The sequence below is a fragment of the Alexandromys fortis genome, unplaced genomic scaffold (genome assembly GCF_014885135.2).
Source record: "Alexandromys fortis isolate MF-2015 unplaced genomic scaffold, M_Fortis_MF-2015_v1.1 scaffold_154, whole genome shotgun sequence".
Taxonomy (NCBI): domain Eukaryota; kingdom Metazoa; phylum Chordata; class Mammalia; order Rodentia; family Cricetidae; genus Alexandromys; species Alexandromys fortis.
In genome coordinates, this window is record NW_026068040.1 from 978,840 (window position 1) to 1,003,598 (window position 24,759).

The window sequence follows — 24,759 nt, forward strand, 5'->3', positions numbered from 1 at the left end:
GCTTTCACCCAACTTGCTGCTGTTGAGAGGTAGCAAAACCTTAGAGGTAGAGCCTTTTTGGGAGGTCTTTAGATTTTTGACATCTTGTCTCTGAAGGGACTAGTCGGGTTTTCTACTTTCTAGCCAGAAGACAAGTGATTTTTAACCCTGTACACACCGTGATATAATGGGTTACCTCACCATAAGCCCATGCCAATAGGGTCAAATGATTGTGGACCAGAACCTTTAAGACTGTCAGCCAAGACAAACTTGCTCCTTTTTACATGGTCTCAGGTGTTTGTTATCACAACAGAAATCTGACTAGTGTGTATTTCTGGAAAATGGAGTTTTTGAGGAGCTATTTTTTGTAACAAAACTTGCAGGGGGGGGCACTGGAGAGATGGCTCAGAGGTTAAAAGCATTGCCTGCTCTTCCAAAGGTCCTGAGTTCAATTCCCAGCAACCACATGGTGGCTCACAACCATCTGTAATGGGCTCTGGTGCCCTCTTCTGGCCTGCAGGCATACACACAGACAGAATATTGTATACATGATAAATAAATATTTTTTAAAAAAAAAAACTTGCTAGAAGTAAGTTTTAAAAGGCATAGGTTATGTTTTGGCCACTTGGGCTGGTCCTCTGGTGGCTGCAGTCATGACAACCGATTGAGGCCAGAGGGAGGGCCACAGTTGCATGTCTGGAAGTTGGCTTTCCCTTCTGTCTGAGTGCGGCCTCTCATCTTCAGACAGCTTAGCTCAAGCTTCCTCATTTGGACAGCAGGGATCTGAGAGTAGAAGTCCAGAGGCTGTGTGTGTCTGAGGCTCTGAAGTCTTTTCATTCTTTAAGGTTTCATTCCGTTCTTTAGAGCAAGTCCCAAAGCTAGCCTTTACTTAAGAGTGAGAGGAAACAACAAACTCTATTGAAGGTAGAGGGGCAAAGTGATGGTGCAAAGAAGCACACACAGCAACACCAGAAGAGTTAGAACCGTCTGTGAAGAGTTAGAACCGTCTGTGAAGGTTGGCTTTTGTCAACCCATCACAAGTGTATCTTCTTGGAAGAGGAATGAGAAAATGAAAACCACCTTTATAATATTGACTTGTAGGCAAGTCTAGGGGCCATTTTCTTAATCCCTGATTGATGTGGGAGAGCTCTGCCCACAGTGGGTGGTGCCACCCCCTGGGCAGGTGGGCCTGAGTTGGGTAAGAAATCAAACTGAGCAAGTCATAGGGAGCAAGCCAGAAAGCAGCGTTCCTCTGTGGCTTCTGCTTCAACATCTCTCTCCAGGTCCCTGCCTTGAGTCCCAGCCTTGACTTCATCTCATGATGCATGGTGATTAAAACATATAAACTGAAATAAATCATTCATTCCCCAAGTAGTGTTTGGTCATGGTGTTTGTTATAGTAATGGAAAGCAAACCGAAACACCATCTTTATAAACTGTTAACTGATGGCCTGATAGGATGAGACTATTTCTCATTCATGTCATTAGCACATGCTATGCCATGTGATCTCAGATCTATAAAAAGTAGCTATGTCCAACTATGCCATGTGCATGACATGTTGTAAGTTCAATGAAGACAAGAATGAGAGAAAATACAGATTGGTCCAGAATTCTGACATGATATTATCTGTTGTCATACTATTATATTCTACTTATTCCAAGAGAATGCTGATAACTGTTTATGTGGACCAAGTGGTCAAAGATATCAAATTATATAAATCCAAATTTCCCTGAAATCTGGAAAGGAAATGCCAGGAAAATCACTAAAGACTTTCTCTTTTGAAAAGCTGAGGTGAAGCCCAGTGAATGGGCTACCAAGAAATCGGCAAAACCAGGCCCATAGCTGTGGTATTCACAGCTCAGCTCTGCTTACAAGTAGTGTGTGCTGTTCTGTGCTAAAAGATCAAAAAGAAAACCGGTACTTACCATGATGGTTTTCGGGGGACTTGGTGCCAAAGAACGGTGCCAGACTTGTGGATACTCTCTTCTGCTCTGTACTCCACAGGCACCATTTAGCTTAGCTGGCTTCTCTGTGAGTTTGTCAGCAATACCCAACAGCTACTGAGGAAGTGAGAAAAGAGTTGCCATTTCAGCAGGGAGTTGATGCTTTGTTTGGGATGTTTCTTCTACTTGGGCTCGGTCTGTTTTCATTTCTGTTGTGCTTACAAAACACTCTAACACAAATCAGGAGAGAAGAAAGGATTTGTTTTAGTTCAGCATTCCAGGTTATAGTCCATAGTTAAAGGGAAGTTTACAGTAGGCAGGAGGGCAGAGAACGCAGATTACAAGACATCCACAATCAAAGGCAGAGAGAAATGAATGCATACACACATTCACTAGCTTGTGCTTAGCTCAGTTTCTCCACTCTTAAACAGCTTAAGAACCTCTGCCTAGGGAATAGACCTGCCCACAGTGGGCTGGGTTTTACCAGACCACTTAATTAAGATAATCCCCAGAGGCCAAACCAATGTAGCTAATCCACTACTGAGACCATCTTTTAAGTGATTCTAAGATGTGTCCAATTAACAACTGTTCACCCTGCCACTGAGCTGACTTACATCATTACTGAAGCTTCCCCCTTCCCCTCTTCCTCCTGCTCTTCCTCCTCCTTCTCTGACTCCTCAGTGTCTTGTGGCAGAGAAAGGCAGCCATGTCTTTTCTGGTGTAGCTGTGAATGATGCTTCTCTAGTCATAAAATCTTGCAGCAACCTTGGGGGAAAGCTTGAGATTCAGTTCAACATTCGCTAAATGCAGAATACCTTCCTCAGGTAATTTCTCATTCAGAACAGGGTGAGGATTGCAGAACAGCCAATTACTAGCTGTGGTTGTTTTTGTCGTTGTTTTGTAGTGCTGGGATTCAAAACTCTTTTCATTTGGAGACAAATTCCATTTAAAACACATTCCAGTGAATACACTGAAGCATACTTCTGAAGTAAGACTAGCCGAGGTCAGAAGATTACCTGTGCTAAAGATAATTGCCCTTTTAATGCCTCTGTTTCCTCAAGCATAAACCTAGACAAATTATTATGGCCTCCAGCAACAGTTACAACAATTAAATCCATCAATCCATGTACAACTCTCAAACCAATGCTGAACACATGGCGAACATAAAGACCCTAGGTATTAGTACAATCACTTTGTGGATTTGATTTTTATATGCCCCAAAAAACACGGTGGGCAATTACAGAGATCGCTTTAAATATTCTCATTTAAAAATGTGTGCAGTTAAATCAGAGGAGGGAACAATGCTTACAGTAATAGTCAAGGTGTGATTTTAAAAAATGTGTCTTAGGAGCCTATCCACCTACATTATTGCCAAAGGTGATCAATCTGAGCAGAGATGACCAACTAAGGGGATGGACTTGGGAGGCACTCTGAAGAAATGGTCTCTGGAAGAAGACATGATGGGAGCTATAATATTAGCTTTGTTCCCTTCTGCTCCCTGTAATGGCGTTGCACTGCAGGGATGTGCTTGGCTATGTCCTATTAGTCTCTTGAAACATCCTCTGTCTTCATTGCAGGGGTGTGAGCCGAAAGTAGTTACTCGACGCTTTGACAAAGATCTGCCTGTTTGCTCATATTGGGCTGTTTTTTTCTGCTGTCACTTCAATTGAGAATTTTCACTATCGACTTCTCTTAAGGAAACACAAAGAAAAAACCACTTGCTCCTCTTGAAGATATTGCATTTCTTAACATGTATATACTGCTTATGCTCCATCTGCCCAGATTCCTTTTTTCAGGGGAAATATTTATAAAATTTGATAAAGATATGTCTATACATGTCTGGAATATATATGGCAGTTTTGCCCTAAATTCTGATCTTAACTTTCATTAAAAATTGTAAGGACCTCACTTTTCATTCAGTTACAAACACCTTTGAGCCCTTACCTCTCAGGACTTCAACAGATTGGGGTACTTTGGTGCATATGTTAATACATCAATGTAGAACGTATTATATTTTTAGAATGTTTCAATCTAAGGGCAGTTTTGGTTAGTGAAGTGTGCTAGCTCAATACTAAATAAATCACAGCTTTTGTTACAGAAGTATGCCAGCAACCAATTAATGAATGCACCCTCCATGTCCACACCGCCTTCCTGAAACCTCTACCCCCACTTCTACCCCCACTAAAGGCTGCAGCAATTATGTTCTAAGGCTCAGGTCTCAGTCCTTTTATTTCAGAAATTCTCCAGCACTCTCCACCGCACAGAGAATCCATCCCACACTCTATACTGACAGTCTGTGCCCTTACCAGCCTCTCCCCGTTCAGCTGTCCAGGCACCGTTCATCTCCACCATTGCTGGGAACCTGTGCTTTTCTGGTCCTGGCTAAATTCTCAAAGCCAATGCTTCAGTAGACTGAGCGTCCCTCTTTCTTACTGGATCTACTCTAGTGACGCTTCAAGGACCTTTCCAAGTAGCTTCTTCAAATCTGGAGAGTTGATTTCCTCTGGGGCACTACAACTTTTGATTCATACTCCAGTTGGCTGTTGAACTCCTGTAACAGAAACCAGTGTACTTGACAATGCTGAGACAGAAGTCTCCACTGACTAAGTCCACTTGTAGATCAGTGAAAAGCTCAAATAAGCAAATACCCATGGCTCTAGCTTATTTAGACTGCCTGTGCATTAGCTGTCCTTGGGAAGGCTAATACTTCAGGATTATTATATTTTCTTAGGAATCTGATGAGTGCAAGCTGAAAATTAAAGACACTCCAGTCGAGATGGCTATTTGGTATCCAGGGTTTTACTTACACAATCTCCTTTAGGCTTCACTGAGGTTGACCTTATTGGGCTCCTGTTACAGCCCAGGAAATAGAGATTATAAGTATGATGGTGGGCTCTTGAGCCCTGGGAGAGGATGCAGAGCACAGCATAACTGTCTGGAGCTTGACTACCTGGGTTTACATTCTGGCCGTACTTTTTTCCAGCTGGGATAACTCCTACACCTTCCCATACCTCACATTCTTTCATTGCAAAGTGATGGTAGAGTCTTCCTCTTTCCCTTTGTTTCCTTTAAGAATAAAATAGACTGATGTACAGAAAACACTCAGAACAGATGATGGCATACAGCCATAGCACACGAGTGTCGGCATCTTCATCACCATCATCTTCATCCTCGTCTTTCATGAAAGTAGAAGAGGTTGGAAGTGATTGGATTTGCATCCAGATGTGGTTGGATTGAAAAGCTTCCCATGTGTACGTGTCAAATGGCTCCTGCTTTTGTCCATTTGTCTTGAGGACGGAGTGAAAAGGCCTCTTGGAGGTTTCCCTTGGGGCTTCACACGGTTACTTTACCAAGTTAATCTCATTTAAAATACGTGGGTAGTGTGTCACACACACTTCCTGGAGATGGAAGGCTCCAGAAACACTAAGGTGAGCAAGACACGATGGTGTTATTTCTGGGCATCTAACAAAGCATGGATCTCACAACAAAAGTTGTGGAGGGGAGGAAGTATTTGCCTGTGTTTGCTCCGATCAGCTCTGCATGGCTGTGTGGTGAGGGACTGACTTGAGCATGCACGCTCATGCAGAGGCTGTAACAGAAGGGCTGAGGGGGAGTTTTGTAAAGTTGTAGGAGTTTATCTTCCTCCCCAGCCCCTTCCTCTGTTCCTCAGAAAAGCATGGGCCCCACATTACTCAGGAAGAGCAAAGGAGAGGTGAGAGGCAGATAAGAAAGGTGTTATGTTTGGCATGACTGGTTTAAGGTTAACTTTGGGCCTAAATAGCCATTTAGGGTGATTTTTAAAAATATATTCTTTAGATATGTTTTGCTGTATCTGCATCTCTATATTCTATTAATTAAGCAAGAGACTGAAATGGTCAGATGAGTTCCCTAGGGATATTACTCTTTTAATCTAGTCACATTCAATGAGATTTAACATTTTTTTCCTGACCTATGGCATCATTCTGGGATCTTTGGAGCCTAAGACAAGGTCAGGTTTCTCCAGGGTTGGAAGTTCTGCCTAGAAGACAGCCCTGTGCTACGCCATGCTCTGCTGCCTTCCACAGTGGGAACAGCCATGGAGAACCATGGGCGCACACAAGCAGGAGACATGGTCCATGGGATTGGCTGGAGTCAGTGGTGTCTGGGGGAGCAGTTGGTGGGAAAGAACCTCTGAAGAAAAAGCTGGGAATCCGTACATGGAAAAAGGAAGAGCCAAACACACCAAAGTATAGACCATGAGCTCAGGCTTGGCGAGGAATCAAATAGAGTTTATCTGATGGGCTGCTTTGAAAGCAGAGGCTTGAAAGAGCCCGGAACTCCATAGATGAGGAAAGTCACATGGGCAATGTGCTAGTGAGTTTTTGGTCAACTTGACCCAAACTAGAGTCATTTTTGAAGAGAGACTCCCAATTGAGAAAATGCTTCCACATATGGGCCTGTGTGCAAGCCTGTGTCTATCATGACTGATGTGAAAGATGAGAGGGCCCAGCTCACTGTGGGTGGTGCCACTCTGGGCTGGTGGTCCTGGGTGCTATAAGGAGGCAGGCTGAGCAAGCCATGAGGAGGAAGCCAATAAGCATCCCTGTTCCAGGGCCTCCGCCTCAGTTCCTGCCTCCAGGTTCCTGCCTTATTTAGTTTCTGCCCTGACTTCCTCGGTGATAGACTGTGATCAGGAGTGTGAGGTGGAATAAGCCTTCTTCTCAAATTACTTTCAGTCGTGGTATTTTGTCAGTGCTAGAAACCCTAACTAAGGCTGTACGTGACAAGATTTAAATAAGGCAAGCTATCTCCAGAAAGATAAACTCATTGGCCATTAAATTTCATCTTTATTATATAAACCACCTCTCTAGTCTTTTCTGGCCAGAATTCATGAAGAGAACTTTGTGGGAGATTTCTAGATCTATGAAGATCCTGACCCTTCAAGGAACTCAGTGTAAATGGCTCCACTATCCAGCCGGAAGCACGAACTGGAGTAGCTTGTGCCAATTTTTTCTTTCCCACAACCATTTCTTTGTGGGAGTCTCCCAGTTCTGCCCTGAAAATCCTTCCCCTTCCTTTTATCTCAAGTTCCAGCACTTAAAATCGAGGCCCCCAGATGCAGGGCTCTTTCAGATTCTCTTCAAATCAGTAGTCCCCATTCTACTACAGAGGGCTCTCTAGTGGCCTTGGCCCCTCAAACTCATTCCAAACCTGGCCCATAGTCCATGGGAGCAGATCTGCTCACCACAACTAAAAGACACAGACACACCCACCTGGTCTAGGCAATCCTTGACTGAGACTCCTTCCCCAAGTCTTTCTAGATTGTGTCAAGGTGACAAAAGCAACCATCACCACCACTCAGACTTTTCATCTGCCCGTTGGGGGTCTACATGATACTCTTTCATCTCCAGGAGCTTATCAGAAGTATTTATTGCAATTTAGTGAATAAATCAATAAGGTGTAAAGCATTGATGTGTCATAGTTACACAGCTAATGTTGGTTTCTCCTCTGTTTGCACACTTTTCCTGCGTTAGGAGTGAGTCAGCCACAAAGGTAGCGAGAAGAATTTACACCAGTTTCTGAGAAGACCTCTCGTATCTATTTTCTTATCTTCATTTTGCAGACAGGGAAATAGAGGTACCCAGCAGTTAGCAAAATTAGCCTAGAGTCTAGGTATGGCTCGATGGTAGGGGGACATTTCTAACAGGCTCAAGGCTTGGGGTTTGACTCCCAGCATCAGAAAACAGCAACAATAGAAACAACCATAGCTAGTAATTGTCAGTTCTGAAAGCCCCACACTCTTCCGAAGGAGAAATTAACTGAAGAGGGGGTTTTGCTTTTAATGATGGTTGAACTGAATCTCAAACTTGGTTTTTAAAGACAGTATAATAAATAATTTCCTTTCTATCTCATTTACTGATTTGGTGACATGACCCTTCTTTGGTCCACATTCTTGTGTTTCTATGGTAAGCACCATGTTCTTCCTGGGGAAGCTGGATACAAATAGCTTGTGTATGCAGTAGTGGGTAAGCTACAAGGGGGCCAAGGAGAAATGGCCGTGCTTTGGCTCCTGGGAAACGGGTTATAGACACTGCAGAAACTCTACTTCAAAGCAGCATCCGTGACACCAGGATGCAGGTGCCACTTGCTCACAATGTCTTGTCTCATCCCAGGAAGGAAAAGTAGCAAGGCCCTTGGGACCTCGTCACATGGCTTTCCTCTGTAAACCCCACATAGATTCTATCCTTCGGGGATGGAGCTCTTTCCTCCTCTCTGATCGCCATTGTCCCACAGAGGCACATGCTCTCTCACCTGTCTCTTATGGCTTTACTTTAAGAATGCTAACACATAAGCCAGTGGTGCCAGGAAGCTTCTGTCTGCACCATCAGCAGAAACCATGCTGTCTCTGTCTGGCCCCCGCCAGGGCCTAAAGAAGAGCTGGAGGCTTCCGGTGCCCTGGCTTTGTTCGAGACTGAGTGTATTGATTCTCACATCATTCACGCTTTCTCAGCACCTATGCTCACAACTGTCATTTTTGCTTTGTTTTGTTTTTTTGCTTTCCAAGACAGGATTTCTCTGTGTACCAGCCCTAGATGGTCTGAAACTCGCTCTGTTGACCAGGCTGGCCATGAACTCACAGAGATGTGCCTGCCTCTGCCTGCCAAGTGCTTGAATTAAATGTGCCACCACACCCATCTCTTAACTGCCTTTTATCCCCTATTGTGCTTTGGCTACAGTGCACAAGTTATCCAACCACAAGGAGTGGGACTCATTTTACTTGGCTGCCATTTTACATTTAATTGGTGTATCACTTAGGGGCAGTGTTTCCTTGAGAAACAGAACCAGGATGGTGTGGTGGTGGTAGTGGTGTGTGTGTGTGTGTGTGTGTGTGTGTGTGTGTGTGTGTTGTAATAGATTTGCTTTAAGGAATTGGGTTTTGTGATTGTGGAAGCTTGATGCATCCACAAGTTAGTGGGGAAGGTTGATAGACTGGAGACCCACAAGAGAATTGTAATTTAAAACCACAAACAGCCTGTTAGAGACTCAGGAGGAGTTAATGTCTACAGGCTTCATATATATATGAAGGTTCAAAAGACCATTTTGGAAGAGGGGATAGGAGGAGTGTAAGAGCCAGAGGCAATGGGTGACAACAAGGAGACTTTATCTTCCGGACACAATAGGGCGGCTGCATATAGGAACTCACACTGGTTGTGATGGGATACACAAACTTTAGTTTGTTGTTTTTCAAGGAAAGATTTCTTTGTGTAATAGCCCTTGCTGTCCTGGGACTTGCTCTGTAAACCAGCCTGGCCTCAAACTCACAGAGATCTGCCTGCCTCTGTCTCCTAAGTGCTGGGATTAAAGGCATGCCCCAGCACTGCCTGGCTGCACAAAGATTTTGTAAGTCAAAGCCAATCCAAATCTGGGCATAGAAATAGGGGAGCTGGGCACACCATCCTACCCCTAGTCTTGGAGCTATTGACAGTTGTTAGCTTCTGGGAGAGAGAGAGGGTGCTCTTTAAGAATGTAGTCCCAATAAACTGATAATGTTCCACTGGAAGATCCTGCCACCAAGAAGAGTTGGCAGCACAAACCCGTCTTGAAGGGTTGAAAGAAGAAAGACAAAGCTGCGTGAGCAAGAAAGGAAGGGTGGACCTGCTAAGCTGGATAAGGGGCTTGAGTGTGATCAAATCACATTGAAACTCTCAAAGAACTAATAAAAAACTGAATATAAATCAGGAGGGAGCTTTTTGTCATTGAGACATAGCTGCTGGTAGGAAGGGAGGTGACTCCTGTCGTGGTAACGTTACCCAATAGCCTCAACCTCTGCTCGCTTACTGGGAGGAAGTGTTGCTACCAATGAGCCATTAATTAGGACATTAACTTCATGTTCAGCTGTGCACACGGCTCTGAATCAATGCCAGCACCTGCACTGAGGAGGCTCGGCCATTCCACTTCTGTCCATTTTCTTTTGTGATAGTTCTATTTTGTTTCCATTCCTCTGGTTTCATCTAGTTTGCCTGCTTTGTCTTTGGTAATTCTTCCTTTTCCCAAGACAGTTCTGAACAAAACCAAAGCGAGGGACACTGGAGAGAGAGCAAAGCTCTCGTTGGTCATTGTGCATCCTTCTGTGCTCGGTGACATGGCCCTCCTGATCCCTCGGTGCATCTCACATACTGGGGATACAAATGCACGTGGTGTGGTAACAATAGGTATGGCTAGTGGTGTATAAATAGATACTAACTAGCATTAGTTGACTTTGAGCTCACAAGATAACAGCAAGGGGAAGAGTCCAGAGTCTCCATCCCAAAATGGGATCAGCCATTTTGACATGATTCCCCATGAAATGTGCTTAGCGGAGCCAAGACTACACAAGCTCCCACTGGTCTTCTTTCTCTGCTACAGGGAGAACCAGAGGCAGTATTTCCTTGGTCCTTTTTCGTCTTCAGTGGCAAGGTTTCTGCTCTGACTGATCCACTCGCACACTTCCCCATACATGATAGCTCTCATGTACTGAACTTAGAGTCACGCGAGGATGCTGTGGGATGGGGAGGGTCTATTCCAAGTGGGACAGTGTATAAAGGTGGATCGTTTGCAAATGTATCTACCCAGTCCTGGAAAGAGACTGAAACCAGCTTCCCTTATTAGTCAAAGCAGCAGGTTCTTATCATGAGGAAGGAAGTGAGATTCTGGGAGAATGAATAGAAAGAGTGTAGGGGGTGGTGTGGGCAGATATGGCCAAAGTACAAAGAAGACTTATAGGAAAATATCTTTAAGAAACTCATTGCTATTTTTAGACCCTTAGTTAAAGTGACTTAGACACTTGACATGTAGAGTTAAAAAATATGAGAAAGAAACACAAACCAAACGACCTAAACTTTCGGTCTAGTGACTAGATATAGCAAAGGAGTCAGGGATAATGCCAGGGCGGATGGGCTAGGCTCCTACACTGCTACTTCAGGAGCAGAGAGTGCACTTTGTGTTTTGTGGTGATGAATTTAGCACCCCCACATGAAGAAGCATCAGTTCTTGCAAATGCTAAGCAGATGACCACGTGTTCTAACGTTCCAGAGCAGTAGAGACAGCAAGCTGGAAGGCAACAGTCCAGGCTTGCTTGGGAATCTGTTACGCCATCCCCATTAGTCCTAGCACTCTTAGGTTTGTAGGCTGAACAGGAGTGTAGCAGGTTATGCGGCGGTGGGTCTTATAACTCATGACGTAGTGGCTGCCTCTGTAGTACCAGCCAGGTCAATTCAGAAGCCTCCTTGAATCTCTTTCTTGAGTTCTATGATACCATCAGGGAAGGCACCACTAAATGAGTCTGGGTCTCAGTGTGATATGGTCTGCCTATTCTCTCAATCCTTGCCCACCAGATCATTCTGCTTGCTTCTTCGTGTGAGCTTGCCCATTAAATGGAAAGTAAAGAAAACAGGTTATAATTAAGCAAAATCAAGGCACCAATGCTTCTGGAGTGTACTATATAAAATAAGCCCAAGGATGGCACTTGGAACTTAAATTAGCCAAAGCATCAGCTCAGTATTCATTCAGGATCCTCTTCTATACCCATGCTGGCTGCAGGGCGTCGCTCCCTCTGCATCTCTAGCGTATTTGGGAGAGCTCCAAGGCATCATAGGAATGTGTAGTAGCAAGGTTAGTTTCTGAGACAGACTGCAGAAGAAAGGCTGCATTTACAGCGGTTGTCAAAAGCTCTCTTAAGTTCTTAGTAATCAATTGCTGAATAATTGAACCACAGTCCACAGTTAGATTAAACTAGGTCACATGTAAATTTACAGTATTGACTTTGTGTAAAGCAGGCCGGGGCAGCAAAATCAGCACAGAGGCAGTGCTGACCTGGATGAGCAGTGTGGGATGTGGGAGTTTATTCTCCGTGTGCCTCTGGTCACGACAGGTCCATCACTTCTGTGCTCTAGGAAGCAAGAAAACCATCTGCCGCACTAGTTCCCAAATGGCTCTGTAAGATCCAGGGGCTACACCCCATCTGACTGTGCTCCTTAACAACTCTTTATTGATTTTCTCATCTATAAACATCTCACAGGGATGCCATGACGATTAAATATGACTTAACACTTGGCAGAGACCCAGAATATGGCAAAGGATTAAATAAACATTGCACAACACAGACAGTTGAATTAAATAACCACTGATCATTAACTATAGGAAGCCGTCGCCTTTCCTGTTGCATAGAGCTGGAAAGGGGAACTGGAATATTGAAGGGACATCTCAAGGCCCTAGAGCAGTTAGGAAAGCCACTCCACGAGTCATGTGGAGGGTACCCAAATGTCCCTTTTGTCTCACTTTCCTGGTGAGAGTAGCTAAGGCAAGTGCTTAGAAGAGTCAACAAGGAGAGCGGGACTGTTCCATTGTCAAGTTATTCCGAGGAGCCAGGCTCTGGTCAGGATAACAGGTCAGTCAGGGGTCATCATGAAAAGGCCTAAGGGGTAAACTTGGGTAGAACCCTGGAAGCCAGATGGAAAAGGCCATGTTGTAAGATACTTACTGGCGAGGATAGCTCGAAATATGTGTGACTGGCGTGGGGAAAGTGTGTATGCGTGTGTGGCACAGGACATGCTGGACTTGTAATTGAGAGGGCTGGAGATCAGAGTAAGGCAATCCCTCATTGCAGTCTGGGGAGGCATGAGCCGTGGATACAGTCTTGTTGCTTCCTGAACATTATCTGCTTCTAGAAGAAGATTGTGCTTTCCTGGGCTTTGAGGCATGCCGGTCAAGTGTGCCCTCTGCTTATACATGGGTTAGACTGTGTGAAGTGTACACTCACGTTGTTAATGTCAAAGCCTTAAGCTTATCAGCAGTGGTGCTGTTTACATCCAATGCCCAACAGCTCCAAGCAACTCAGATCCCATTGTGGGATGCTCGGAGTTCTTCCAACAAAGTGGTACACATTTGTTTGGGACAAAACTTAAACCTAAAATTTTCTTAAATCACCTGAGTAGTCATATGTGTTCATTATAGTTGTCAATTCTTGCAACTATCAGTTTGAAATCTACAGTATTAATCATTTCAACTGTTTGACATTTGGAGTTTTAGTTTGAAATTAAAATAGTTTTTCTTCCTATGAGCTTCGGATAATATTCTACTGAGGAATTACAGTCTCAGCTGAGACGGAGGTCTGCAATGCTTTCTTAGGGCATCTCTACACTAACTAAGGATGTGCTAAAGCCTAGGGTACAGAGGAGCCAGCTGTCATAAAAGAGATCTCTCAATGTCCTCATAGTGACAGCAGCCTAGGCCAAGGAATTCCCATGACAGCAAAACACCAGCCATTTCCTTAAGAGTCTGCCTTTGCTGTCTATCCAATCCCAACAGAAACACAACGCTCGTCCTAACAGTCGTATGGTTGAGTGCTTAGCAGAAATGAATGGCTGCTTTGCTCCCCAGATTAACAAACAACATAGTTAAAGCATTTTATATACTGATCGAACGACAGTTATGCTTCTAGTGATTTCAAACATAGCATCTGGTTTGAGCGTCACATGATTCTCAAGATGCACAACATTTTTTAACCCCCATTGAAAAGAGAAACTGAAAAAAATCAAGGCATAGATAGGAGAAACAATTTGGAACCTAGATGACATGGACTTTGAAGTCATGTGTTTAAATGGCAGCTTTCAGCCACATATAACTGTATTTGGAAATCTCTTGGGGTACTCATGGCAGAGATGCCCTTTCAGGGAGGTGTGACCATGTGACTCTTTAGTGGGATGAAAGGGAAAACTCATGCTGCTTTCTGTCTTGTCAATGACCATTCCCTCAGTGCTCATCAGTGCTATTTCTCTCTTATCTCACAGAAGCAAGCAATGGGGAAACCCTAGGATCTGGGGAAGCCGTGGGTAGAAGGAGTCTGGGTTACTGAACTAGGTGCTGTGTGAAGAAAGGCTCCCCCTTCAACCTTGCCAAGAGCTGTTTTATGAACAGACACTCATTTGCATTGCTCATCATTACCTACTGACACTTAGGAATCTGCTTGTTATTACAGAATGCGTTCACTAACTCTTATTAGAGAATTTTGTTGTCGCTTTGTAGTGTGTGTGTGTGTGTGTATGTGTGTGTGTGTGTGTGTGTGTGTGTGCATATTGTGCAGGTCAACATGTGTAGGCCAGAAGTCTACATATCTTCCCAGGCTCCCTCCGCCTTACTTTCTGAGATGGCATGTCTCACTGAGCCTGGAGGATGACTGGATAGGCTGGCTGGCCAACGATGTCCAGGGCTCCCCCTGTGTCTGCCTTCCCAACAGTGGAATTATGGATGTACACTATCAATGAGCTCAGTTTTTACAGAGTGCTGAGCATCTAAACTCATGCTTGCATGACAAGCACATTACCAAATGAGCCATCTTCTAAACTGTTTAATATAGAGATTTAAAAAAAATCAATCTATTTTTATTTTACTCTCCCCAAATTTAACATCAGAATTATAAGATACATCTATCTATCTATCTATCTATCTATCTATCTATCTATCATGTATCTATTATCTATCATTCACCAATCTATCTATGTCCCTATCTACCTATCATCTATCTATCACCTGTCTGTCATCTAGCTGACCATTTATCTCTCTATGATATATCATAAAATATTTTTATTCTATCTTATTTTGTTGCACAATCATTGGGACTAACACAGAGCAATTACAATATTAGAGTTTGGAAGCTGTTCATGAGTGTGTTAGTGATGGCTATGACTGATTCTGGGGAAGAAGAAATGTTGGTTCAGTTCATTTTATGTTGCTATAAAATCATCCTAAGTGAATCTTGGTACTTTGTGAAACATCTCAAATCAGGGCCTTGCAAGTGTTAATTAAGCATCCCCTGTGCTATGGGGCTACAACCCAGTCCTGACTACTGCAGAAAGAACAGAGTCTTATTTTGCACATGGCTGTAGAGGCTCAAGATCACGGCAACATCAGGATCTGTTTGAGTCTCGTGATGGCCACATGGCAGATGGTACCACAATGTCATGAGCATGTGCAAAAGAGAAAACATGGTGAGATAGGGAGTTGGAGAGATGGTGGTGGCACCCTTGAGACCTCCCTTGAGAGAAGAATACTAACCTCCATGTAGCCCCATGACCCAGTTATCATTCGCCAAGTCTCACTTGGTAAAGTTCTCCCACCTCAGCTCCACCGCAAGACAGCCCAAGCTTGCCCTGCATGAACATAGAGAGATGCACTCAAACCATATCTAAACCATAGCAAGAAGCAGTGAGATCTGCAGATGTGGTCATGCTTCTGCTTGCTCTCTCTGCAGTTTCGAATAGAAACAGGGCTTATTATGTGACTTTATCCATTTTTAACCTGAATTTGGTTTTGAAAGGCAATGCATTAATAAGCTGATCCTTTGTCAAATATTTTGAGTGTTTGTGATGACTCATGTTTATTTGGGGGAACATAAGGAGAGCTTGTAATATGTCTAGGGCCCCTGGTGCTGAGCTGAGGAGGCTCACACGAGGATGCCTAATGACTCAGAGTGCTTATCGTGTGTCAGTTGCTCTTCCAGTGACCCTGCAAAAAACCCATTAATCCTTGAACTAATTCTATGAGCACCCTTGGGTTCAGTTCAGTTCATCGTGTGGAAATGAAAGGATAGAAACATAACCAGCCCAGGATCAAACAACAGAGAGATGGTGGGGCTAGGACATGAATCCTCCCAGCAGGACTTTGGGGCCTGTGATTTTTACTCATTGTTTACACTGTTGCGATGGGAATATTGGTGATCTGTGGTTTGGTTCTAATTCCAGTGACATTCTTCTTTTATACTACCTTACATGAAATCAGCACAAATTTAGGAGATTAGAACAGTCAACTCGTATGATCTCAGATATCCTGGTCAGGAGGCCAGGTATAGCTTCACTGGTCTGCTGGGGTGTTGAACCTTCAATAAAGGCGCCATCCTGGACTCGGGTCTCCTTTGAGTTTCATGTCCTCCTCTAACATTACACAGTGGAGAGAAAGTCATTTCCTTGCGGCCACAGAACCAATGGAGCTTGCTTCTTAAGCACCATCAGGGAGTCTCCTTCTGGCCTCAATGAAACATAGAAGTATCTCTTCCAAAAATGTTTCCAATTGACTAACTCAGGCCTAAATTGAGCTCAGTCATAACTTGCTTGTAAGAAGCATAAAAACCAGTGTTTCTCAGGAGGAAGAGGCAGGAGGATCTCTGTGAGTTTGAGGCAAGCCCAGCCTATAGAGTGAGTTCCAGGACAGCCAGGGCTACCCTGTCTTGAAAGACAAAACAAAGCAAAGCAAAACAAAACAAAACAAAACACAAAACCAGAGTTCAGTCTTTGCAACCCGCATAAAAAGGCTAGAGAAGGTGACATATGCTTGTAATCCTAGCATGTGTAGATGACCACAGTTTCTGGGCCTTTAACCCTCTAGCCTAGCGTACTGATAAATTAGCTCCAGGCCAGAGAAAGACCCCATTTCAAAAAGTCAGGGAGGGGTGAGTGGTTCCTGAGGAAAGATACTCAGAGTTGTTCCCTGACCTCCACAAACAGGCACACACATGTGCACTGGCATACACATACCCAGTGAAATACTGGAGACTGGAAAAACCAAAGCAAATGTGAGACATGGTTTGTCACCCATTTCCCAAGAGCGGATGAAAGCTCTCAGCTCCAAGGGAGTGAAATCTTTCAGAAAGAATCACGTGGTTACTCTTCTCAGTCAGAGGGTCACTTAAAAGGGACAGGAGAGGACATCAGCCAAACAGGCTTTCGGTGTATGGATCCAGCTCAGAGAAGTGCGAATAAGAGTCACATTTGGTCCCATCACCGCTGAGAACTCTGGGAGGCAAGGAGTATGTTGGAAGGGTTTTTGTTTGTTTGTTTTTGCTTTGTTTGTCATCGTGGGAGGTAACAGTGAAAGGATGGCCTTGGCAGCTGGCCAGATAGTTGAAGCTAGAGTTTGATTTCCCGAGTCCCTGAAAAATTCCTTCAAAGCTATACTGAACAGATGAACTGGTTATAAAAAAGACCAGGTAACTGATGGCCCTCTGAAGGTAGGCAAAGAAGCAGCAGTGTGGAAAGACACAGACAGAAGTAGATGTTAAGGACCAGAGTCCTGGCAGCACTATTTCAAGGACTTGGTAGACGCAGAGCTACATCAGAGAAGACAAGATCACCTGCTGAGCATCCAGAGACTGCAGATGGACCTCTTGCTTCTTGCTGGTTTTGCATTCTGAGGCCAGTCACAGCCTTGCCATCTTTGGTGGTAAGAGGTGGTAAGAGGGAAAGAGGAAGTGTGACAGACTGAGCATTTGTCTCAGAGCATCTATATCTTAGGAGAGGCCACGTAAAGGAAAGTGGCTTTACTACCCAATACTGGCAAGGGTCAGGGTTTCCTTCATCCTGGTGAGATGTCTGAAAAAAGGCAGCTTGATTAAGAGCAGAGAGACTGCATTTCTTTCTAAATTTGATTTGGTAGTTAAGTTTGCATGCATGCAACCTGTGAGACACAGGCCAAGTCCTAATAGAACTCCATCTCTAGGGCCCGGATCTTCCCAGTGTACCTCAGCTTCATCATGGATATCAGGAAATTCAGGATGCTGTAGACACTCACATAACCTCACATATTCTCCCAAATAATATGACCTTGTGACGACTGGAGCCAGAGAGACATTCAAGTTTGGAAGAGAACAAAATGCTTCTGATTTGAATTCAGTAAGTAATTGGGTTAGCTGGTGCTTATAGCAAAACGACGGGACCAGTCTCTGAGGGCCTGTGCTGAGCAGGTCCTGGGCGGCTCAAAACATATTATAATCAGGTTTTTCCTTTGAACTAACTCAGTTCCATTAAGGGAGAATTTGGTTCCCAAAGGTGTCACAGTAATAAGAACAGATTCGAAAGATGGTTTTGTTTACACATATCACACAAATACGCCATCCTCAGCATCACCTGTGTCTAAAGAAAGAAACAACATCTTATAGTGGAGGAGAGACTGGAATTCGGGACATTAGGACATAAAAATGAAATGGTGGAATACTTTAGATAAAATGAACTTTTGTAACCTTATGTCAGCAAAGAACATGGATAGAGTATTGCTATGTCTGGGATGATGATTAAAAGTAATGAGAACATTCCATTGTCTAAAGCATATTAGAACAGCTTAAACTATACAAATATATGCATGTCTATTCCCATCTTTAGTACACATTTCCACAATACTCTCAGTTGCCCATATGATTGTTTCAGATCCTGAATTTCTTCTGCTTGGAGATGTTTGAAATAACATGTGAACGCATGTGGCCCCTGGGATTTCTAGCTCACCTGTGTGTCATGACCATTCTCAAGCTCCAGAGAAAATACAGTATATTTGGAATATACTAATAAGTACTGATTCTAAGTAAGAAGTATAGCTCTTCTATGACATGAGTGCTAAAGAATTATAAACAAAGAGAGAAAATGTCTTATATGTGGTATGGTATCACCTCACATAGGGAATTGGAATAGACCAGTCGAGTTCATTTGCAAGATCATTATCACCTTCCTGTTCAGGCTCTTTCTACACTGGCAAGTTTATTAGCATAATTGAAACGATTTTTGAATCATTAATAGCAACCACTCAATCATCCTTTCTATTTGCATCCTATGAAAGGAGAAGACATGGGTCAGGGCTCAGGAAAGGGTGAGAATGGTAATAAAGAAAATAAATATAGAAGTGAGGGTCAGGGCGCACACCTTTAATCCCAGCACTTGGGAAGCAGAGGCAGGCAGATCTCTGAGACTTTGAGGCCAGCCTGGTCTACAGAGCGAGTTTCAGGATAGCCAGGACTCAGGACTGTTTGAAAAACAAAACAAAATAAAAAAGAAAGGAAGAAAGACATGATGAAAAAAATGGAACAGGAGACATTTGTATTATCTGATTCCAACTAGCTTCTAACCCTAACACACATACAAACACACACACACACACACACACACACACACACACACACACACCACAGTAGGACACGCTCTTGGCCTTATTGTTCCAGGGCAGGGCTGGACCTGCAGTGTGACTATTCTGTTCCATCACAATCCCTGGGACCCTCCATGGCCATTTGTTGGTCAGGGAGAGAACTGGGGCCCTGCTTTGAGAGACACTCGCTGATCCATATGTGACTCAAACTCAAGATCGTGGCCACTTTGATTCCGGAATCATATATCACGGATCATATATATCAAGGATCATATATCACTTGGAGGGAATCATCACAATTTTACTTGACATTATATTTAAATGTTTAAATCAATATTGTAATTAAACGTATAAAAGTGAGTCATGAGAGCATAGTGGAGGATTTTATTGACCTGAAAAATCCAGGAGGTTTCCCATCCTAGTCCTTAACATCCTCATTCACACAGAGCTTATTCGGTTTCTGAGTGAGTTCATTCCCTGAAACCTGCACCTAAAGTTTCACACTACTATTGAGAGGCTCTTACACAAAGTAGGCTTTGTTTGCCCCATATCTTAATGTTTTCTGCCCTCTGGTGGTGAAATCAGGAGTTCTGCTGCTGTTTTTGTTGGGAGTCTGGAGTAAAACATTTCACTAAAAATTAAATAACAACATCTCTCTGATTTTTCCTGCCACGATGGGCAGATGTGTTGATTCTATTTCTCACTGTGTCTTCTTGAGTAAGACTTTCAGGATCAAGTAAGACCATCTCTTCCCCACTGGATCCCACTGAAAATACAGGGTAATGCAGCAAGACCAAGAGGAGGTGTTGGAGAGTAACCCAGCAGGGTCTAGCAGGACCTGGGCACTGGGAGGTGCACATGGTTATTCTGAATCAGAGTCAAGTCGCTTTGTCACACCAGGCTAAAGACACCCACACTCTGGCCAGGTAGGCATGCTTTATTGGGGGGCACTGCTTTTCTCCTGTTTTCTATTCTCAGCACTAGGTTGGTTTGGTAATGACCTGGTGCTTATAAAAAGTAGGGCAGCATTCATCATAATTGGAGTCTGACGTAAAGAGCGTATGGGGATAAGAGCTCCAACATTACACACACACACACACACACACACACACACACACACATATGTCTTCTTGAGTAAGACTTTCAGGATCAAGTATTCCAATATATATAATGTTGGATACTAAGAACTTCCGGTGGATATCATAGAGAAGTGAGAGTGTGTGATCTGCAGGACTGACCCAAACTCTTTAGAGTAGGGATGGCATTTATCCTAGCCTCATTTCTCCACTTGTCTTCTTAAAACAGAGAGGAAAATCTCATGATTCCACGAGTCCCTGATACCTGTGGGTCAAGCCTTCTTTGGCACATCTGGTGACGGGCAAAAATGGAGGTTTCTGAAATCAGTCATCAAGAAAAATGTACAATATATAAGATTAAACTAAGATGCTCAAAATTTCCTGGGATAATAAGTGGTCATTCAGTTAATTTGCCAAACACCATATCATTCTGTAGGTTGTATCCTTTGACGATATGAGCAATAATTTGAAAATTAAGTCAGTGAGTCAGAAAGGAAACATACTGATCTGGGGAATAATTATGTAATAGATATATCATTCTGTGTATTTTTAATGATTTTCATAAACAGGGAATACTAAACCTTTTATTTAGAGAAGTATCCTTTTCCACAGACAGATGTTAAGTTGTCATTTTACAATAAAAATTTTTGACAGTACCTAGGAAGTTTTTTTTTAATTCCAATTTCTTTATCCTTTTCAAACTTTGTACTAACTTTTTATCTTTAAATAGTTTCAGACTAATCAAAATTTGCAAAAGAAGGCATTTCTCTCTAAGAAGTCTTTCCACTCTTTGGAGTCCTTCTAGTATTTTTCCTAATGAAGCTACGATCTCTACAAATAAAGACAGAGCAAAGAATATCTATGTATCTGTCATCCAACTCCAAATGGCAACGTCTTCCTTAATTCCAATGCGGTTTGCGACAGTGAGAAAGCTATCATTAACACTACACTATTAACTAATATGCCTCTTATAAAATCACCACCGTAATTGGCACGTTAACGCCCATTGAATTGTCTAGGATGTAGATACTGAACAAGTTAGCAGTGATTAAGTGTAGCCGACACACATGCCACACACATGCCACAGAAGCTGTACTGTGGGCTTCTATCAATGGGCCCATTTTCTTGATTTTTTAAAAACTGTTGGTGATGTTAATGTTGAGCACTCACCTGCTGATTATCTTCATGGTAAAATAGGTTTTTTAGCTCTTTACTTGGTTAGTATCTGTGGAAAGACACTTTAGAACTATGCCACCATCCTTGTATTTTTTCCTTGCACATTGGCCTAGCATCATCTCCAACTGATGACTTTTATGCCTGATAACATCTCTGATATCCTCTAACTGGAATTCTTGTAGGAAGAGCCCCCTTTACTCTCATTAATTAATTAATTTTCTATATTAGGATGTGGTCCCAAATGCTTATGTTGTATGTTATCATTCATCACAGTTACCATTGACTTCATTGAAATTGGCCCATATTTAATCATTAGATATCACTTCCATTGCGACCCCTTTGAATGCGAGGCCCTCATCTTTTTGGATGTTTTTTTTGGGGGGAGTTGTTTGTTTGCTTGCTTTTGTTTATACCACCAGATATACCAGGATAATTTTATTATTTCTTTGTTCCAACACAGAAACTAGTAATTTTTCCAAGGATCCTTTATTTCTTCTGTTCAAGAGTAATATTTAGTATTTAGAAGCTAATATCCGGATGCTTGCTATGCTAATTGATACTGCAGTTATTACTTCTCAGTTTCTCACCAAACATAGTTATCAACAAGTTTACAAAGCCTAAAAAGCTGGGCGGTGGTGGCTCACACCTTTAATCCCAGTACTCAGGAGGCAGAGGCAGGTGGATCCTGTGAGTTCAAGACCAGCCTGGTCTACAAAGCAGGACATTCAGGGCTGTTACACTGAGAAACCCTGTCTTGAAACAAAAAACAACAAGCAAACGAAAGTTTATAAAAAAACGTGCACATGTATGCAATCTAAATATATGAATATATAAATGACCTATATATCTTATCTATCATCTATCATCTACCTATATCCATCTATTATCCATTTATTATCTATTGTCTGTCTGTTTGCTACCATCTTCTGTCACACACACACACATATCATTGATACATGGCTATCGACCATTATCTGTCTATAGCTATCTATCATCTATTTCTCATCTATTATCTATTCATTGATAATGTACCAACATGAATTCACGTCATTAATTTGATTCCAATTTAACACCATAGGGTTCTTGACTACTGACCCTGAAGCTAAGAAATCTGCCGCTAATTACCTAGTTTATTTATTTACTTTCCTTATCATGGGATCTACATGAATTAACTTAAAAATTACTAACTTGTACCTCTCTAGGGTTGGGAAACTTACTAATTTGGGTATGATGTTTGTCAAATTCCTTTTTGGTGTTAGAGTAGATTGACAAAAGACAGATGCTTCTGTATTTTTGAGAATTCTTTGTGTAGCGCTAATATTTGTGTTTTATAAATGGGTGGATTTACTTTGCAAGTCTGATTTTGCTTATGATCTTCTCTGCCATACAGGAAAGTTCTATTTCTGTTTAGTCAGATCAATGTTTTTATAACGTGTCTAAATTATGAGTTATTGCTAAGAAAGTACTTCTTGCAACCAGGCTCAAAAGGAATTTATTCATGTTTTCTCCCAGTAATTTTAATTTTATTTATATTTCAGTTTCATTTGGAGCCATACTTATATATGGCGTGGAGTATGCTCTAAATTTATTTTGCTTTTATGATTATTGAATTACCCAGAGCTCCCCTTAATTTGTTTTCTGCCAGTAAATTTGTGATACCTTTTTTTATCATCTGCTGTTCTAAGTACGGGAATCTAGTTTTGGGCTTTCTGATACGTTCTCTGGGTGTGCTTATCCAGTCTTCCACCAGCACCATATTGTTTTAATTACAAGGATTTTGTACTATGTTTTAATATCAAGTGGAGCTAGCCTTTCCTCGGTTTGCTCTTTCTAGTATTTTCTTTGCTGTTTTTGAGACTTTTGTTTGTTTGTTGGTTTCTCTATGTGTTTTGAATATAAAATGTGCCTATTTATTACTCATATTTTATTGGAATGGTGTTTAATTTATGCACTGATTTGGGAGATGAATATTCATGAGACAAAGTCATGCTTCCCACAGCCCAGGAACGGCTTTGCCTTAGGTCAAGTTCACGTTTCTATCTCTCAAGGATGTTTTTCTTCACTAGTTCCCCAAGTTTCCTTTGAAGTTTGTTCCCAAGTATTTAATCTTCCTCATTGTTATTGTAAATATGGGTTTTTCTATTATTGTGTCCTCTGATGAAGTATATACATATATTTACACACACTAAATACTAATTCTCTACGTGATATTTTAGTTCAGACATCTTTACAGCTTATTTTATTGTTTAATTTAATATGTCTTGAGCTAAGCAAAAACAAATGATTGTGTGAGGGCTTTAAACTCTGATTTATGTGTAGTGGTGGTTAAGCAATCCTGACTAAGACAAGGAAACAAAGTTGCCAAGGTCAAAGATGAGAAATGGACAAACTTTTAAATCAAGGTCTTTCAGAACTAACTACTCTGAATGGCCAAGGTTCAGGTTCCCTGAGCTTCTTTGTTTCTTCTGCTAGCAGAAGAGGAGAAGTAAGCAGTTCCTTCCCTCCTCCTGCCTGACTCTCACCCTGTCTTAGGGTTTTGGTTGCTGTGAAGGGACACCATGACCACAGCAGCATGCAGGCAGACATGGTGGAGAGGTGGCTGAGGGTTCTACATCTGGTTTGTCAGGCAGCAAGAAGAGAAAGGAACACTGGGCCTGACTTGGGGATTTGAAACCCGAAAGCCCACCCCAAGTGACACACTTCCCCTGTCAAAGCCACACCTCTACAGGCCTAAGAGGACCATCTTCATCCAAACCACCACAAGCCCAACGTTAATTGTGAGAACCAAGAGGGCACTCATTATAGCAGATGTAATAGGAATTCATGAAGGCAAAAAACCCTCCATGCCATCACCTGCCTATTGCCCTTCTCAATGAGCTTCTGAGATAATGCTTTGATAGCTGCTAATGAGCCTGGATGCTTTGTGCTTTGTGCCCGATTTGCTCTATACCCAAACCAGATAATAAAGCATTCATTTAACTCATCATCTTATAAAGCTTTCTCTCCTGGGGGCCATGACTCTGTTCTGAAGGAAGGGTAAGGAGATTGCTGAGTATATGAAGGTGTAACTGAACTCATCTTCAGTCCCTAGACTGTTCCATTCACCCTATGCGCTGCATCTCGCCTACAGTGGGAGAATGCCTTCCTCCATGGAATGCCTCTCAATGCTTGGGAGGTAAAGATATCCCCATCATCATTATGGATGGGGTGTCTGGTAGGGAATCTGTGGCACCAATCATCAACTCAAAAAAAAAATAACTTTCCATTGCTAAGACCCCTGGGTGAAAGTACTGCATGCATGCCCAAAGATATGGCATCTCCTGCACAGCCCTGGGGAAGCACAATATCTTGTGAAGCTTGAAGTGTATCTATTCTGTCACAGATCTAAAGGTCATTTGATACCTCCAAAAGCATTATTGCAACACTGTTTGTGCTAGCTAGTTTTATGTCAACTTGATACAAGCTAGAGTTGTTGGGGAAGAGGGAATCCCAATAGAGAAAATGATGCCACCAGGGAAAACTTGTATAGTTTCTTCTTCTTCTTCTTCTTCTTCTTCTTCTTCTTCTTCTTCTTCTTCTTCTTCTTCTTCTTCTTCTTCTTCTTCTTCTTCTTCTTCTTCTTCTTCTTCTTCTTCTTCCTCTTCCTCTTCCTCTTCTTCTTCCTCTTC

General features: G+C 42.5%; 1 long non-coding RNA gene across 2 annotated transcripts in view; it reads right to left on the reverse strand.

Moving 5' to 3' along the window:
- The window catches only part of LOC126515650 (uncharacterized), a 63,949-nt gene that overhangs the window by 28,766 nt on the left and 10,424 nt on the right, over nt 1-24,759 (reverse strand). For both annotated transcript variants that reach the window (XR_007595901.1, XR_007595900.1), the window contains exon 2: nt 1,905-2,152. This is a non-coding gene — a long non-coding RNA (uncharacterized lncRNA). The remainder of the gene's footprint in view (nt 1-1,904; nt 2,153-24,759) is intronic.